The sequence below is a fragment of the Clytia hemisphaerica genome, unplaced genomic scaffold (genome assembly GCF_902728285.1).
Source record: "Clytia hemisphaerica strain Z4C2 unplaced genomic scaffold, Clytia hemisphaerica genome assembly, whole genome shotgun sequence".
Taxonomy (NCBI): domain Eukaryota; kingdom Metazoa; phylum Cnidaria; class Hydrozoa; order Leptothecata; family Clytiidae; genus Clytia; species Clytia hemisphaerica.
In genome coordinates, this window is record NW_027103535.1 from 102,740 (window position 1) to 122,935 (window position 20,196).

The window sequence follows — 20,196 nt, forward strand, 5'->3', positions numbered from 1 at the left end:
TTTTAATCTTTTGTCAATGGCAATCTTCAGATAAGTGAAAATTAACGTATGGTCTATAACTAAGAAACTATCGATGGGTCACGAATGGGTTGCATACTGGTGAAAGAAGACTGTATTTAAAATTAGGAAAATAAATTTCAAATTATTTGGCTAATTTCTGCATTGGATAGAAAGGGCTAAAAAAGTGCATTTTCTTATTTAAAATGTACCACGTGATACGTAATGACCAATGAAAATGTTGAAAGTAATGATTTTTTACAACTTTTTTACAACTTATCAAGTTTTAATTGCTAGCAAACTCGTAAAAAAGTTTGATAACCTAACGAGGAGTGTTTTCTATGAGTTCTTAATCCACCTATTCTAATCCGTTGCATAGCTTTGAATGGGCTTCGAATAGTTTTGATTGTTTTAAGTTGTATATTTATTTTTTGTATATTAGTTTTATATCAACAACATATCAATCAAAAATATACACAATATGGTTGGTTTGATGGGTTTGATTCCTACTAGCATGTTCGTCTTCACCCAAAATATTGTCAAGCAGTCTGGATTAAGAGCACCATGAACGCTTGCGCAGAGTCAACCCAACGCTGCCCAAGAGAGCTGGATGAATTGACAGATTGCAGTCAAGTATTCAAACCTTCCAATGTCAACAACAGACCCTGTCACCCTTTCAAAATCATACCAGCTGTCCAAAGAACTACAAACACTATCTTCAACTTATCAATGATTTTCAGAATCCAGATGGCACATGTAAGGATGGACCAGGAAAATCGCAGCATGGACATAAGATGAAAGGTTATGCTGAACTTGACAACACAGAATTATAAAATTTTGGAAATGCATATTTCTAAATTTTAATAGTCCCTTTTCTGAAAGTGAAAGAAATGACTTGGGAGGTAATTCTTTCAAAAAACAAACAATGCATCTGTCTCCTATTAGGAAAGCATTAGTCAACAAAAGTTGAACAAGCAAATGCCTGGTAATATGATGTAGTTTTCACCTAAAAAAACCACATAACAAAAATCATGGCCTTGATAAAAGTTACAAAATAGACATACAAATAGCATTTCATATTCTGACCAAAAGATGTGTTTCACAAAAGTTTCAAAACTTTGAATAAATCTTTTTTTCTGATATCATCGAATAATCTTGAAAATTCTATTCGATAGACTTCCGTAATCAATGTGGTCTCTCTATCTTAGCATAGCGGTCCTTCTCACAATGTCGTCAGTATGTAACTATGCCATTAACATGTAAACCAATATTTCCTCCTGTCCATCTGGACAGGAAAATTGTATTAGTAGCAAGAAATATACAACTCTGCTAGCTGTTCTCCTTCTTTCAAGTACCAGAAAGAGGGTTTTGAAATTCAGCACATACTACAAACATTTTTCTGTCTTATCTATTAGCCACACTTCTCCATGAAAAGTTCTGTTCCAAAATACCACGAGATTTCTCAATAAGTAATGACCACTTCTCTCCACAGTTTCATAGTTTGTTAAACTTTTCCCAGACCATTCATTCCATAGACTCCAAAAGCAGCCTGTTTCCCCAGTAAATTACTACCATCTCTGTAAAACTATGTTAAGTCTGGTTTATTACATCTCTCCTCAATAACTTCTGTCCCGAAATACCACTGGTTCACACATGTCCAAATCTCCTAGAAAATTCGCTCTCAAAATACCGAGATGGCTTTTCCATGGAACCCACTTTTCAAATTCCACCAATTTCAAGTTGACTACTATCACATACTCTCCAAAATTCTCTGTTTGTTACACCTCTCCTCAAATCAAAGATTTCGTTGCCAAAATACCACTATTTCTAAATGAAATCTTCCCACGTCTCCCAACAGTTGTATGGCTTGCCCACCAAGATAATTCACTCCCAAAACACCACTAGATCTCTCTCAGCAGGTTCACGATTTGCAGCACCCCCGCCGGGAAAACTCAATTCAAAGATACCACCAGTCATACCACGCTCTCCGCAGTTTTTTGTTTACCACATCTGTTTGCCACATTCACTCCCTCCAAAATACTCTGTTTGTTACACCTCTCCTCAAAGAATCACGGTTCTCAACAATTCTCCAAATTGTTCACGCTTTGCCAACCTTTCTTAGAAAACTAACGTTCAAAATTGCCACCAGTTCCCTCATTTAATAACTACCATGCTCACCCAATTTTATCGGTTTGCTACACGTCGCCTAGAAAATTCAGTCTCAAATACCACTGGGTTTTTTCAGTAAATTTCTCCCATTATCTCCAATGTTTCACGGTTTGCACAGCCTTTCCAGAGTATTCCTTTTCAGAATATCCTTTTCCGAGATGGCTTTTCCATGGAACCCACTTTGAAAATTCCACCAATTTCAAGTTGACTACTATCACATACTCTCCAAAATTCTCTGTTTGTTACACCTCCTCAAAGATTTCGTTGCCAAAATACCATTGTATTTCTAGATGAAATATTTCCACTTCTCCCCACAGTTGTATGGTTGTACAGTTTCAAAATACCACTGAATTTGCTCAATGTTTAATTACCACGTTTCAAAGTTTCACGGTTTGCAAACCCTCTCCTAGAAAACTCACTTCGAAAATACCACCAGTTCCCTCATTTAATAACTACCATGCTCACCAAATTTTATCGGTTTGCTACACGTCGCCTAGAAAATTCAGTCTCAAATACCACTGGGTTTTTTCAGTAAATTTCTCCCATTATCTCCAATGTTTCACGGTTTGCACAGCCTTTCCAGAGTATTCCTTTTCAGAATATCCCTTTCCGAGATGGCCTTTCCATGGAACCCACTTTGAAAATTCCACCAATTTCAAGTTGACTACTATCACATACTCTCCAAAATTCTCTGTTTGTTACACCTCCTCAAAGAATTCGTTGCCAAAATACCATTGTATTTCTAGATGAAATATTTCCACTTCTCCCCACAGTTGTATGGTTGTACAGTTTCAAAATACCACTGAATTTGCTCAATGTTTAATTACCACGTTTCAAAGTTTCACGGTTTGAAAACCCTCTCCTAGAAAACTCACTTCGAAAATACCACCACTTTCTTCAGTTAATGGCTACCACGCTTTTAAAAGCTCTCTCAAAAGTTCGTGCTATCCAAAGTTTCACGATTTGCAATCATCCTAGAAAACCCATTTTAAGTACTACCAATTTCCCTCAGTTAATCACCACAGATTTACCATTTTATTTGTCACGCCTTCCCAAAAAGTTCAAAATACCACTGGATTTTCTCAATGAACAATTGTCACGTTCTCCAAACTCTCATGGGCTGCCACACCTCTCATAAAAACATTTCACTTCAAAAACACCACCAGTTTTCTCAGTATTTTACCAACCCTCCACAGTTTCTTCTAGGAATTCAGCCATACCACCAGTTTTTCCTAGTAAATTTATGATCATCTTTCTCCAGTGCCACGGTTTGCTAATTTCCTCTCAAAGTTTCAGCCATAAGATACCAACTCTTCTCAATATTTCAAAGTTGCACTAGAATCTCAGGTTTCATGGCTCACATTTCAGATCCAAGAAGTTCCAATTCTCAAAATACCATTAATCTTTCAATGAATTATCACCAAATATCTAAACAGTTCCACAGCTCACCACTCAGCCGTACCTCTCTTATTTCTTTATAAATCAGTCTCAAAATAGTTCTCTAAAGCTTCAAGATTGGCTCACCTCTCCTTAAAAAATCCAGTCTCCAATAATCAACTTCGCCACACCTCATTTCAGTCTCATAATACTCCCTTTCAAAAGTCCAGTCTCTAAATACCACTGGTACCGGTACCACCATTTTCTCTTTTTTTCTCTCCCACTTTTTCACAGTTCGCACACCTCTCCTCCAAAAAGTTCAGTCTCAATAAACCACTGCAAATCTCAGTGAATTTCAAACTATTTCAACAGCTCAGGGTTTGTCCACCTCTCCCGAAGAGATTCCAAATTTCCACCAGTTTTTTCAATGAGTTATTACCACTTCACCACGGTTCTAGGACAATTACCCCCCGTGACAATTGCCCCCCGGACAATTGCCCCCCGGACAATTGCCCCCTCTCCTCCAAAAATTCAAATCTCAATAAATTTCAGTCCTCAATAAATCACTGCAAATCTCAGTGAATTTCACATCTTCTAACAGGTCAAGGTTTGTCACATCTTTCTTTGAAAAGTTCATCCTAAATTACCATCGTTTTGGTCACCACACCTCTCCACATCTTTCAACAGTTTCGCGCTTTGCAACACCTCTCCTCAAAAGTTCATTTTCAAAATTAATTCAAAATTTCTTAATGTGCTATTTACCACACTCATTCCTAAATTTTAACGTTCTCAGGATAGATTCCAACGCTTATATCAAGCAAGAAATGGTGAAAAGCAGCCATTTATGGCTCAAACGTCGATTCAGCCAAGAGTATAATGCCTGCCAAGACATGATCAACTGGCTAAGAAAGATGAGAAGGAGTTAAGGACGGATGTTTCGTTGATTACGCATCACATCTCTCTGTCAGCATGAAGGAATTTGCCCGACGATTAAACTTTTCTGAAAAACCATTAAATGATCCAGCATGGGTAAGCCTCTTGAATTACAACTACTACCACTTGATTAGGCTCTAAACCAAAAGTGTTTACTGATGTTTGCTTTATTTATTTTCGTTCCTTATTGTATACAAGGTCTTATTGAACCAAGGGAACATTTTTCAAGAATAGCCCTGCATTGCCAAAACAAAATTTTGCAGGTCATTTTACAATATCTTATCTATTCTTTGTTTTGTTGCTGATACCCGGATCGTAAATACATACAAATACAAGGACTTGAAATTTCGGCTTGTCATGAAAAAACACTTCTTAAAACCCATTCCCACTGGAAAATTTGGAAAAAAATTGCTCCCTGGTTCGAAAATACCCTGGAATTTTAGCTCCACTGGGAAATGTCTAAAGATTACACTCCAAAGTTTTTTAACTTTGGAACAACAAAATTTCTATCCCCATTGTGATTTCAATGGGGATTTTTATCTCGAATGAAGAAAAAGTTCCACCGGGGCTGCGAGACAGGGGTGTTCTTAATTAATGGCTTCTTCTTTTATAGCTTTTTCAGGTGACGCCCTAGAAATTAGGCCATTGTGGTGAAATGTGTTAAGAAACACGTCTAAATTGACACCCAATACCAAAAACTTCGGATTCGAACAATTGCAATTGAAGTTAACCTGATCAATCTGATGCGACTTTCTCATTCCAACAAAATTAGAAGTAGGTAAATGGCGTGGCTAGTTCTGGGAAATAATATATTTAGATGTTAAAAATATCATCTGGACTCCGTCTGGACTAATAGAATCTCTTTGTGGCAAAAACACTCTCCTTGTCACCCATTAAATGCTGGTGACCCCCTGAAAAGACACGACAAGAAAACATTGTTTTAAATTCTGCTTCACTTTTTTCGGGACACAATGTTTCGATATTTTAACTTTTGAATTATATCATTTAAGGTTATCACTTGGCATCTAGAATTTAACCATACACCAAATGAACTGTTCAACCTTGAGCTTTGGAAGGCTTTTTAAGGAATCTCATGAATTTATTTTCTTCCAGGAATCTGTTCAATCAAGGAGCTTGGTTCAATCAGGCTATCACATCACCACACCAATGGATATTTTATGAATGTCTTCATGTGTGATCTCGTTTTGTCCCAGAAAATTCACATATCGAAGTCTGCAATGTATGATGACCAACCAGTTCGAAGTAATGTGTGACATTTGCATTTGGTACAGAGGTGAGATTAATATTTTACAATATATCTGATATAGAAATTGATCACTCCATTCTATTTAAGGGTGTACTTCAAGATGAACTGTTAGGGGTATAGTAAAGTTTAAATATTTTCCCAGAGAGTTTGGTTTGGACCGTTCCTTTCTCAAAGGGATTCGTTCTGCGCTCAAGCATTGTATTCCCAAGAGTTCTAAAGAAAATCTATTTGATTAAAAGTTATAATGAAATTTTCAAGGAGTTAAATACTAATTTTGGTGATTTTGGTCCAAGAGAAACAGACTTTTTCAAGTCAAATGAGTGTTAAAAGCCCAAAAGATTCAGTAAAATTGCGTGGGTTCCCCGTGTATGAACATTAAATTCAAGACAAAGAGGCGTCTTTTCAATCTATAAAAGTACAATGCAAATTATATAATTTGTAGTATGACTTGATTTTTCACCTTTAAAAGTTACACCCCTGTGTCACAGACCCGCTGGGACACCAGCCCTACTGGAAAATTTGGCAAAAAATTTTGTCCCCGGTGGGAAATTATCCTGGGATTTTAAACCCACTGGGAAATTTAGTTTGATTTTATCCCCATTCGAAATTCAATGTTTAAAAATGGCGGCACTTCAAAACCATCCCCACTGGATTTTTTAACCTTAGATCAATAAAATTTCTATCCCCATTGGAATTTCACTAGAAATTTTTATCCCCACCGAGGAAAAGAATTCCACCGGGGCCGTGAGACAAGGGTGTAAAGTAAACATCATGTTAGGTTTTAAAGGATCGTTGTTATAGCAGCAGTAAATATTAGTCTTCTTAGACGACAACTACCACAGCTAGTCGATCTCTTATTCCAAGAATTTTTGAAGCTTTAGAAAGTTCAATCAAAAATCAGAAAGAGCCTCATTCTCAATCATCAATTATGTACAGTGATTAAGGATTTCTATTACTTTTTTTGTTTTCAGGAAAGCACCTAACTTCAAAGATTGACAGTTCGCTTAGAAGTGCTAATCTTCTAATGTTGGTCAAGAAAATCCAAGAATGAAATGACATGGAATATTTTCCATTAACTATGCAGAGTACAGATGCTAATTCACAAAAATATATTGTAATATTTTTTGCTTATAAGAATCCTTATTTTTTCTTCATAAATATAACTTGATCATCAGAACAAAAATTTTCTCCTATTATTCTAAACCTTGACCGCTCTTTGCTTCCTTTCATCTTGGTGTTCAATTTTTTTCTATTACCGAATCTTTATTTGAAAATATTGCACTCAGAAATATCTTTTGAACGAGCCCAAAGTATCAAGTTCTATGATAAGTTACAGCCTTTTTCTGTTTTCATTCCTAATCAAGAAGACTTAAGTTATTTTTTATTTACTATTTCTTCCTAAAGTAATGCTGATATTTTGAGTTTATTGTACTTTATCCATATCGTTTTGGTGTATTGTTTTCTCAAAAACTTTTATCGAATACGCAATATATAATTAGAAACTAAATTTTGTGAATTTTACATTTCAGTGAAACAAAGTAAATAAAAAGGGACTGTGCAAGAATTTATGGACGATTCTTCTTAAAGAAAAACGAGAGAACTCAGCAGAAAATGATGCATTGGTTTCATGGAGAATATGATTAATCGGACAGCTGATTAATGTAAGTTTATTGCTTTTTCTCAATTATAGAAAGATAGAATATGAGCCCTCCGAATGCATTCGGGATTGGTCCTACTTACGAAAAGAGTAAGAATCACGGCGCCGGCAGACACTGCAACTTGACAGACGCGAGCTGACAAGCCATGGTGTATACCATGACACTCGAACGACACTGGGAGAGCGATGCTCAAGCCGAACCTTACGAGTGCCACGGCACGTCACAACGTGCCGTGGCACTCGTAACAAGTTTAAGGTCTATCTAATTTAGTATTCACAGTATATTAAGAGAAATCATTCGAGTGCAAATTTACCAGAATTTCTTGTCAAGCTTAATTCCTGCATGACCCTGGTTGAGAAACTTTGGAGATAGGTCGATAGAGGGACATTAGGTGCTATTTTGGAGCACATATTTTGGTTATAACCACCTAGAATAAACATTCCTAGAAAATTTAAGTCATGTTACAAGTTACAAGAACAAAAGGACTAATTCAAAATCAAGATTTGGATCTCGAATATTCAAAACTACGCTTGATGGATAAAATCCATTGGGATCTGATCAGAACTTTATATCAGATTCCATTGATCAAATATTTAATTTAAATTTTCATTTCTAATTACTAATCTGACTATGCTTCAGTTATAAAATTTGTTTAAACTTTTTGTCAAATGTGAAATTCGCATTCCTAACTCGTAACTATCTATCTATCTCTGATCTGAAGGGGGGGGGCTTTTGTTTGCATTTAATCATAATCATTTGAGACATTTGGTTTGGATTTTGTATTTACCATTTTGTAATGGCGCACTGCTTTTCAATTTCAGGTCTCCAAGAAGTTTCAAAGACATGCAATAACAACCATACCTTCTTCATAATGTGTTACGACCAGACATGCAATTCATTGGCGGTCCCCAAGAAAATTAGTTTTGGCCAAAACTCTTTTCGACTCGAGATGATCATACTAGAACATTGTAAACTTTATTAATGGTGCACGACTTTTGCATCGTTCTTTTTCGTAGCTTGCGGAGAGATTTACGTGAAAAAACCTTAATCTTCTCATACAGTTTTGGTTTAGTTTCAAAAAATTACACTAGCCATTTAAGAGCAGCCCAGCCAGAATCATATGACTTACTGGTTTTTCCTAGAAATAGCGTATATAACTGAAGATACTGCTCTTCATATGTTATTTTACTAATGTACACGTTTATCATCATAACTGTTCGAATACTTTGAGTAGAGTCATATTTTTAACCTATGAAGAGCGCTTAATAACTACTTGTGGTATAAAAAGGGAATATTCCAGGAAAGGGAATTTCCTTAAATTAATTTATCTCTCCAGGGATAAGAAAAAGACAAACTGACATCTCAAAATGAGTAATCAGATCAAAATAACTCCGGAAAAGTCTTTTTAACGATGGTAAAACAATAGAGACCGTAAGATAAAAATGCTACCGTTAAGCGGAACTAAAATACTGAAAAAACGCACGCAAAATTATGAGATGTTTGCCCAACTTCCTTATGCGTGAAGCTATGAATGCCTTCCTCAGAAGCTTTAGGCTTCCTCCGGTGGCAATTACTTTATACTTTTCATTCTCAGTGACAGATGATAAAGCTCTCACCAAGATGAATGATTGTCTCGCCAGCTTTACATTATAGGAAATAAAGGAATCCTCCAGATGACTAAAATTTAATCAAAATGGCGTATCCTCCGTAACTACTCGGGATGAAGCTCTCCATGCCATGGTTAATAGATATTTGGCGATTTTTGGGAATTGAATGAACGAAATTAGCGCGCCTGACTTTTTGGATTGTTTAAAAAGCTTTGGAATGAAAAACATTATTTTGGCCTAGAGATCCATGGAAAGTCAATTTTTGAAGTTCTTTATTGACAAAAACTGATTGTATTATTTTAGAGATTAAAGAGTGAATCTCCAAAATGAATGAATCACTTGTCTCATTTGGTCGACTAAGTCCCCCGGAAATGGACAATCTTCAAAAATGCAAATCTTTATGCTGACTTTCAACAGGTGCATCTCGAAGAGATCAGTGGACGCTCTCTAATTCGACGTTCTACTATTCGATAAGCTCCCGTTTTCGATCAAATTGAAAGTCACCGTCAAATTTCCTTAAGAAACTCTCATAAACTACGCTTTACTATTCGACATTCTATTATTCGATAAGCTCCCCTTGAAGGTTTTTCGCTCTCTTATTCGATTTCTAGCGTGTAAAAAGGCCTTTAGGACGGAGTTCGAAATTCAAATTTTCGATCTTTTTACGTTTGAATTATAATTTTGAAATTCGATTCCTCAAAACTTTTCAAAACAGGCAAATATCGAAAGTTTTCTTCCGAAGAACTTAGGTTTTCAGCAAGAACTTAGACAGGAGATTAGGGAGACTTCCTACTATTCGATACGTTCCCGTATTCGATGAAAATCCTATTCCCCTTGAAAATCGAATTAGAGAGCGTCAACTGTAGTTTCTCTCAAATATTTCAAGATAGCCACGGAGATCCTATAAAGTATACCTCTAATCAACAGTACTATTCAAGATGCTTCTGTTGAAGGTAATTTTATATTCGTCAAAGATCTTCTCGAAAATGCTTATGTCAGCATAAAGATTTGCATTTTTGAAGATGTAGCATCCATTTCCGGGGGACTTAGCAACCAAATGAGACAAATACCCCCATTTTGGAAATTTCTTCTTTAAAGTTCTATCAGATAATATAATCAGTTTTTGTCAATAAGGAACTTCAATAATTGACTTTCCAAGGCTCTCTACAATCAGCGCCGAAATATATTGACAATTTTGGGTATTTTAACGTTTTTCAGAATATCAAGGTCGGGCGAGGATTTTAGTTTCAGTACTTCCACTTTGCTTCATTGGATTTTTCGAATTGGGAGGGGTTAAGTGGCTTCCAGGCTATATTCTCAGCCTTATTGGAACATTTTTGAGCTTTTAGATCCTGATCCTGAAAGTTTAATTTAAAAACTCAGAATAAAAACTCTACTTCCGAACTGTACTTCAAAGCACTGAAAAATCACTTGCGATTTTAAAGTGTTGATGGAATTTCCCTTTCCACGCCGATTGTAGGCCAATTTGACCTTACCTCCTTCACGGCTCCATAGAACATTTTCTCCAGGTTTTCCAGCCTTCCAAAAACTGGTTTTGAAGTCCCAAGAGACCATATAGTGAGAAAAAAAAACAATATATACTGCTTGTCAGGGTCACCGAAAACCACCGCCGGACTAAGTTCCTTATATTTAAAAAACATATTCAAAAATGAAAAATGTTTCAGACAATTCGACCTACCGCTCTTATCAAAGCTGTTCCTTGCCGTATTAAAATCATGACTGACTTAACTTTTGATTTTGAATGTTTCACCTTGACTAGCCAGACACCCCTGTCTAACAGTCCCGGTGGGACTTTTTCCCACAGTGGGGATAAAAATTTCTATCGAAATCCCAATGGGGGTAGAAATTTTATTGTTCCTGGGAATGAAATTAAAGTCAATTTCCCGGTTGGGCTGAAATTGTGTGGTATTTTGTCCACTGGGGACGAAATTTTGGCCACATTTTTCAATGGGGCTGGGGTTCCAGCGGGTCTGTGATAGCCAGAAATAGCTTAGAAATAGTGTAATGAAATTCTTAACCAAACAGCCATACCGGCTAACTTCAGGTTGTTCGCGATAATGTAGAATGTAGAATAGATTCCATCAGTCTGAAAAGCACATCACTGGTATTTTGTTAACTGTCGAGATGTTTTAGATGGGTGTAACGTTAGCAAGCTTCCAAGCTTCTTCTTCATTAACCTTAAAATGTGTCACATAGACGGACGCGAGGCTCTGGCTCTGGCTCGTTCTGGTTTGCTTCCTATATAAGCTTTTCCTATAGGTATCGATTCTGTGGCTTTCCATCATTTGAAAATCGAGTTTCATGGAACTAATTCAATCCGTTAGTTCCGATACCCTCGATACTGGTTTTGGTCCCTCTCGCTGAATGATCTCTTTGACCAATTGTTCGCTAAAAGAGACTTGCCACCATAATATTTGACACGACGGTGCCCCTAATTTTTGGAATATCTTCATTGTACCAGGGATATGTTATTGCGGAGCTGGATGAAGGACGAGAATTCCTTAGCGGATTGCTTCTTTGTCTTTTCTATTGTAAACTGTTGATAATAGAAATCAATCTCTGTCCCCTTGAGTGTTCTGTTTTTATAAGAAAAATGAAGCAGACAAAGTATTCATGCAGTACGTTTGCACATATTTTGCTATGATGTTCCCGCTTTTCATCAAAATAATATTTGTAGAAGATACCCCAAAAGCTTTCTTGTAAATGAAATCAATTTTTATCAGCGTGTGTTATGAATTTGAGAAGCTTTCATGATTTCTCTTTAAAAATTTCGGATGTAAATATTTTGACAAATATTGTTTCAATTGACTTGAAATTTTTTCCATAATCAGACATACCGACTTGCTATCTGAAAATATCAGTTAGAAAGTGAGGCACCCCGCGGTGTAGCGCGGTATTTCAAATAAAAAAGTACTATTTATAATCTTACAGAAGAAATTTCTTATAACTTTACTAATGAAAACAATGTTTTTCATTTTTTTTAATTGTCATTCACCAATGTTTTACAGACCCTCTTGATAATTAAAAGTTTTTAATTGTGAACGATAAATGCAGCAGCAGAATCATTGGCTAAGAGGAAATCCAAATTTCACGAGTTTGTAATTAAAAAAGTTAAATTTCATATAAAATTTTAATGTCAGGGACAGAGATAGAACAAGGCTTTTTTAAATGTGCGTTATCCAGCTCCGCTATAACATATCCCTGATTGTACATAACCTAAAATACCTAAAAGCACCTCTTGAGGTGTAGTTTAAAACTAGTTTATCGTGACCCTTTCACCCATTAATACCTCTGAAATCATGGTGGAAATATATTGAGATTTTAAGGTATTTTAACTTCATTTCAGAATTTAAACTCGGACGAGAATAGCTATCTTAGTACTTTCACTTTCTTTCATTGAATATTCCGATTTTGGAGGGGTTCGATGGCTTCTAGGCTATGTTCCAAGCCTTATTGGAGCAAATTTAAGGTCTTAAGTCTCATGTTAAAACTCAGAGCTAAAACTCCCCTTTGTCTCAAATGTTTTGTCCATGATTGTAGGTCAGCAACTATTTATTAATATTCATTATTGTATAATTAGGCCGTGGCCAGCCCCCCCCTCAAAACGTTTCACTTTTTTTTCCAAAATGCCGGTGAACAATTTTTGACCGTTGATTTTAGTCAATTGATATTTGCGATGTTAGCTTTTTTAGGCTTATGCAAATAAATGGTTAAAAAAAGAAATCCATGATGATGATATTCTTTAGCACATTCTCAATTTTTTTATCATTTCCATCATGAATATTCTGATTCATGAATATTTTTGTCGATTTTCACTCGATTCTTCTCCAATTTTTTGAAAATCACGACCGTTTGAGGGAGGAAATTTAGATTTTGGGTCTGTAAGTAAGTATAAATGGGAGGAAAACTTAGACGTACGCCCCGGGAGAGTACGGTATGTGCCGCCGTTAATAAGGGTACCTTTGTTGAATTTCCAAAGTCCCGCTAAGGGTCGGAAAAATTAGAACAAAATTTTGATTCTTTCAGCTACTTTCTACCCCCTTTGTTTGTTTTCTCCTTTTTAGTCCCGGTAAGGGTCCAAAGTTCGAAAGTCGGGCAGCACCCCATCCCCGCCAGCTCGCAACCTTAGTACCCCCCCCCCTCCCCCTTTGGGCGGGACGTACGAATGAATACGATAACAATGATATTTGTACACGACGTTAAATGATAATGAGAAGACAAAACAAGGGCTGATTCAAAAATGACCTTGGTTATAAATAATTATTCACTAAACGCCCCCTTCGAATAAATAACCATCTTCCTCCTAAAAACCAAAATAAAAATTCAATAAACGCTCGTCGTGGCGGTGGCGTGGATGCGGTGGCTTTTTTAGCCCGGGAAAAATAGCAAAAGCTGACGCAGCAAAAAAAAAAAAAAGCTACTTCAAAATGGTAACGCGATGTGTTGGCCCACGTGTGTAAGGGTAATCCGTGTGTAAGAGGAGGAGCAGGAGGTGTTACAGAAGCTGTCAATTCATAGCACAGTAAAAAGGTATTCTTAATATTTTTCATATGGTCAATTTATACAGTTGAGTTTCTTTAACTCAAACCTCTATAACTGGAATTTCTTTTTAAAAAACTCGCTCAATCAAGTTTTCTCTTCCAGTATGGATTTCGTGTAACTAACGCCGAAGTTCTTCGGCGTACAACTGAAACGTTTTTGGCACATTGGCGTAAGGGTACTTACAAAGATTGTTTGATTTTCAGTTTGCGTAAAGTAATAATTCCAGCTTGGCGTGAATGACTCCATAATCCATCGATTTTTAGCTTCCGTTTGGCTAAATTTGCTTTCGCTCGCTTGCGCTCGCGTCAATTTATTAATTATGTTGGCCCATGTGCCTCTTTTCCCATCTTGCACCCTTATTGAAAAATTGAATGCTGGTACAAAAGAAATTTTGCTTGGCGTGAGGCTTGCTGCACGGAAAAATATCTTCGGCGCAAGATTTTGTGGAATCCATACTGGTTTCTCTTCCCTCTCACAGCCATAACTCTCCTCGCAAAACACAGCCAGTTAGGGAAACCATCCAGGATCCTGCCCTCCTATAAGCCAGCAAAAACTAAATGCCACTTGTAAACTTAAGTTTCTTACTATTTTCCATCAAAAACAACCAAAAACATTGCTACTTCCCAAAGCTGGAGACCAAAACAAATTATCTTCCAAGATTATGGCGCCCTTTTAGATCTATTGTTATGGCCATCTAAAATGGTGGAAAGAGTTGCGGAAAGACAGGGGCGCCCGCTAGCTTCGAGGGTGGTAACGCCAAAACGCCCATTATGATCTTCCAACAAAAGGCGAGTTAGTTACCACGCGAGTTACGTCATACACTCCACCGCAGCGCACAGCGAATGGTGTTTTAGTGAATATCAATAATTATAAGAATATCTTATGTGCTTAAATTCAGTAAACTTTGAGTGCTTCATCGATGATTAAGAAGATAAGAAGATAAAAAATGCGCTGGATAATTTTTATTGTAACAGTTTGGTCAATCATTGCTGAAAGTTTGAAAAAGTTTTTCCGATGCAAAAAAAGATTTCAGCCAATTAAAAGCACAGTGTGCTTATATTTACTATGTTTGCTACATTGTCTAGGCTAAAAAAATGCGAAAAGACACGAACGTCATTTTTTAATGAGTGTTGTTATGATTTTTTAGATCGCGGTCGCGTACAGGAACTCGCCAAATGTTCCTAACTGACAGCGATCTGTTATCGGATTCAAAATATCGATAGATTTAAATTTTTGTAGAAAAATTTATCAATCAACAAAAACTTTTTAATTTATCCTTATTGCATTTATGGTCTGTTCCTACAGTAAAAATTTTAGGTTTGTAGCATTTACTGTACAAAATTTATGCGGCAATCACAAATATCTTTGTTTCGCGTCGCCCGACCGACTCTCGAAAATTGAGTCGGTGAGTTGGTAAATTTGTTGGACTTTTTATGTCAATGACCTTTCCTTCGTTCAAAAATTTTATTATTGCCAATTTTTTGCGAGCGATTTCGAGCGCATTCGCAGAGCATTTTGACTTTGTTTATCAACATTCGGCTAAAGCTTCAGTTCAGATGCATCCGGCTGGACTTAGAATTTTTTTCAAGTTGAATAGTGACCAAAGGGGGTCTCGAACCGGGAACCTATTGGTTTCGAAACCAATGCCCTATCCACTAGGCCAAACCAGCTGCCGAAAATTTGTTATTTAGGGTTAACTATACGAAGGTCTTAGTACTATATATAAATAAGTCTGACTGACGAGTTAGGCTAACTGTTATGATCGCCATTACTCCGAAGAAGCCACCACACATGTACACCGCGGGGTGGGTGTACCGCCTGCCGGGTGAGGGGTTAGGGATGTGCACCAAGGTGGCTTTGCATGGTATACGCGCGTCCCGCGCGGCCTGATGCATCTGAAGCATTAGCCGAATCTGTTTATCATTACAAGCGCCATTTTGGGGTCGGAGGTCACAGTGTTCAAAGGTCATAATTTCAAACCACCCATTACACGTGGTTGTTTTGGCTGCTGGCTGGCTGGCTGGCTGGCAGTTACCTCCATGAATGCACTCCAAAAATGGATGGAAAAATGGAAACCCGAAAATTTTTACGACCGACCGACTGACCGACTCACTTATTAGACCCAACGAGGACGCGTAATGAAGATATTTGTGATTGCCGCCTTATGTGAATTCTGATTTGCGGATTTGGGGATCTGAGAGGGGATTTCTAGGGATTTTGAGGGATCTGAGAAAACCGAAGTGCTCTGTTTCAAGAAACCTTATTGAAGTTTTCCGAAATTTTAGATTTTGGTCTATTTCGTACATCAATTGCACTATATACCGTGAGTGGTCCTAAATCCGACAGCCCTGCCTAACTCCGACCCCCCAAAATAACTGCTATGAAAAAAAATTCTATGTTTACAAAGATTCCCTCTCCAAGTTGAACAATAAACTATATTGCAAGAACTCATGAAACAAAACAACACGATGACTAAAATGTCAAGATGTCAATTAATGTGATAAAAAAAGTGTGAGTTGTAATAATAATTACCTCTATTTATTCTGAATCTTTTGCTCGTGTTTAAAACGTTAACAATTTTGTAATAAAAAATTATGTTTTGTATAACTATAAGAAGCAATTAATGTTTTGGTTCAATTAGTTCGATGTATCAAATTTTTCAGTTTAATTGATACTTTGTTATCTTCATGCGTCACAGCGAAAGGTTTGTTTTCATTTTAGTTTGTATCTTTGAAAGACCCCATCGGATTTAGGCAGGGATGTCGGATTTAGGACCACTCAAGGTACACAAATTTCCATCTTCATTCGACTATTAAAACTCGAGTTATTAAAAAACGAGTCAAAGTTTCCCTGATTTTTCATACATGGCGCAGAATTGACGTTGCGTTTTGTGTCATGTGTTGAAATCCGGGTGTTTGACGTCACTTTTTTTACATCAAAAAGAGAAGCTTTTTAAAATTTTAATATTTCATAGCACCTCTGTATCATCTCTAAAGTCTTTGAATTTATTTCTAAGGGCTAAGTTTGGTATTTTTGAAACCCTGGATTCTTCCTCTTTTGATTGATATCAAAATTACATTACGAATGAGTTATGACAGAAAATTTCAAGTTATTTTACAACCACAACCTTTTTCCAGCTATATCCTAAGAAAAGGCAATTTTCTAAGTGCATTTAATGTAAGAAATATTTGTCTTGTAATTTGGCACCCCTCTCAGAAGAAACTTCAGTTCTTTTTCTTTCCAACGACGTATAAATATCTATGGGTTGTAATGATTTTTCTTTACGCTAGCTTGGCTAGAAGATTTGTCACTTCTCAGACCCCCCAAAAAATCCAGCTGGTAAAAATTGACGTTACTCACAAAAAAGCTTGTATTTAAAGCGCACCTGGACCCAAATTTGGCACCTATCCCTGGAGAAAGTAGATAAAAAATCCCAAAAAATGATGTGTAAAAACCTATATCTTTAAGGGAATTTTAGTACGCACTGGTCCTGTGAAGTTTCATGAAAAATTTTTCAAAGTTAGCATTTGAAGATTTAACGACGCTGACATTACTTTTCACGAATTGTTTTTGTTTTGAATTTCTGATGCATATACCAAAAAATATTTTGTAATTATAAAAAAAATTGAAGATTGAAAGGTAGAGATTGCATTATTGGGCAATTTTTAATTCAAACTACATGTTTTTTTTTATAAGCATTGCACTTATAAACATATCTAGGCTCAGATATGGGGAAAAATTAAGCATATGGCAAGTATTACTTGAGGCTACGAAAAATGTTTTTTTCCTGATTTTGGCTTTTTTTGGCTGGAATTTTACGGATTTTCAGTATTTCCCTGAATTTATGCTTTTCATTTAAGCATCCCCTCAAGCATTTTTTAGCATTATTAAGCTTTCGAACTAAGCATCTCTGAGCCTGTTTTCGGATTTTTGTATGCTTATAAAAAAAAACATGTAGTAGCACAAACTTAAAGTTTTAGCTGTATGTATAGAAAAAGAGTAAAAGAAAAAAAAAGAAAGAAAGTTTGAAACATTTCTTACCTTTACAGAGAGAGGCACAGACAAATTCTACTACTTATCTATATTGGCATCTTTCATCTTTAAATTAAAAAAGACTTACTGTTTCTCCTTGGGAGTTCTTGATATCCAAAAATGAATTACCATTGATGAAAATTTAGTTTTAATATAATATAAATACAATCCTTCGAAAACCGAAGGGAAATGTTTACAGTGAAACCTGAAGCAAAGCATTATCAATCCTTACCTTTGACAATCCTGGACAATCAAATTTCAACATGGAAAGTAATTTTAGAACTTTCTCTATAAACCTTTTCCAAACTTTTGTAAAAAAAAGAATTATAATTAATCACAAACAAAGCTGAGTTTTTAGTTTTGAAAAGTTGATCCAGTTGATCTTTTCTTTTTAAAAGCCACTCACAAACTGACGCGAATTGTTTTTGTTTTTATTCATGAAATAATTCGAATGTTTTTCAAATGCGTGACACAATTTGATTGGCAGAGATTCGAACATGCGCGAAAAACGCTGCAACATTCTTCTTTTTTTAAGATGACACAAAACGTAAGCACAATTCTGTGCCTTGACTTCCAACACCAGATCACCTAGCCTGGAAATCCAAGCTCATACCGTGAGTGGTCCTTAATCCGACATCCCTGCCTAAATCCAATGGGGTCTTTCAAAGATACAAACTAAAATAAAAACAAACCTTTCGCTGAGACGCAATGAAGATACCAAAGTGTCAACTAAACTGAGAGATTTGATACACTGAACCAATTGAACCAAAACATTATTGCTTCTTATGGTTATACAAAACATAATTTTTCGTTACAAAATTGTTAACGTTTTAAACACAAGCAACGGATCTGAATAATAGAGGTATATAATTATTTTTACAACTCACACTTTTTTATCACATTAATTGACATCTTGACATTTTAGTCATCTTGTTAGATGTTTTGTTTCAAGAATTCTTTCAATATAGGATATAGTTTATTGTTCAACTTGGAGAGGGAATGTTTCTAAACATAGAATTTTTTTTCATAGCAGTTATTTGGGGGGTCAGATTTGGACAGGGCTGTCAGATTTATAGGACCACTCACGGTAATCATAGAAAAAACAAAAAATACTTCACCTCACTAAGATTATAGAGCTTGGTGCAGGTAACCTGATAACAGCGGTTCATAATTTCCTACGTGCACGGTAAACCTCTGAAGGCACTTGAAAATTATACATCTGAGGAAAATACTCCTCCCGCTGAAAATTTTACAACAATGAATCTTGTTGTGTGCCAGAAAGTCAAAAACTGATACGGTGCCCTATTCGTAAACACAATCACGCAACTTTGTCGTCATCCCCAGTCTTTTTAGACAAACGCGGTCCTTACAATTTTGAGATAGCATATTCGTCAGATTGTATGTTTTCACCCATCTGTTTAGAGCTTCAGCGTTTTAACTCTACAAATAAAATACAAACTGATGATATGCACATAAAATATAAGGAAGGAGACCGCCTTATAGTCAAGCTAATAAAAAAGATGCGGCTCTTTCACAAGCTCTAAAAGACTTTCAAAACTACTAAAAACGACATCAAAACATCAGCCACATGTATTTAGACATCCAGCCAACAGCCATTTTGTTTCTAAATGAATCTATGTTTTTATTTTCATTTGTTTTCTTTTTTTCTGCAGAGTCAGCTTTTTCCATAAATTATGCGTGTGCATCGAAATTATCAAAATGCGCGCAAAAGTACTGCTAAGTAATACACCGAAAGCTGGCCAATCAGCTCGATGCTGCATTGCAGGGAAAAATCTCCCTGTAGGCAAGTTACCTGCGCCAAGTGTTAAACAAGCAGCAAAAATATCATAAACTAGACTGTGAATAAAGTTTAACGCTTGGATTCTCTGGCTACAGATCACCGTGTGTGAAAAAGTTTTAACAAATTTGTGTTTCCAGTTGCCAGTGCGGGTTTGAGTTTCAAAGACTCAACTGTAGATGTGAAACTTGCTTCACCAAAATGTAGGACTGTAGGAGAGCTCTAACAGTCACAGAAATCCTGGCATTTGCAGGGTTCGACATGCGACAAATGCAACAAGTCGAAAACGAAAGTGACAAAAAAACCCTGTGCAAATACACTTATTCACTGCGACCCGTTGCATTTACACAGAGTGGAAAACTTTGATTACTTGATTATAAAAAATTGCACAGATCAAAATTTTAACCCGTAGACAAAAATTTTCTAAAAAGGCTAAAGAATTTTCTAAAGAGAAAATGAAAAATGCCATTTGTCTTGGTTTTATGCCATTTCATTTTAAAGTTGAGATTTGTTAATTTTCGCGCATTTTGCCTTACACGTTCTAGCTCATTTGCACAGTTGGCAGTTGAGACTAAAACTCCTATATCAAAATTACGAATTTGGATCAAGTGCGGGTCAATTTTAAGGGATTAGGAGTATATATTGGTCAATTTTGAAGAATTGATGTGAAAAAGTGAAATATGGAAAAGTTTTATCAGTTTAATACTCCTGAAAACATATGAGATTTAAAGTTCTTCTTTTATTCTATGATTTTAACTATATTATACTAACTCTCACATCCGTTGCTGATATCAG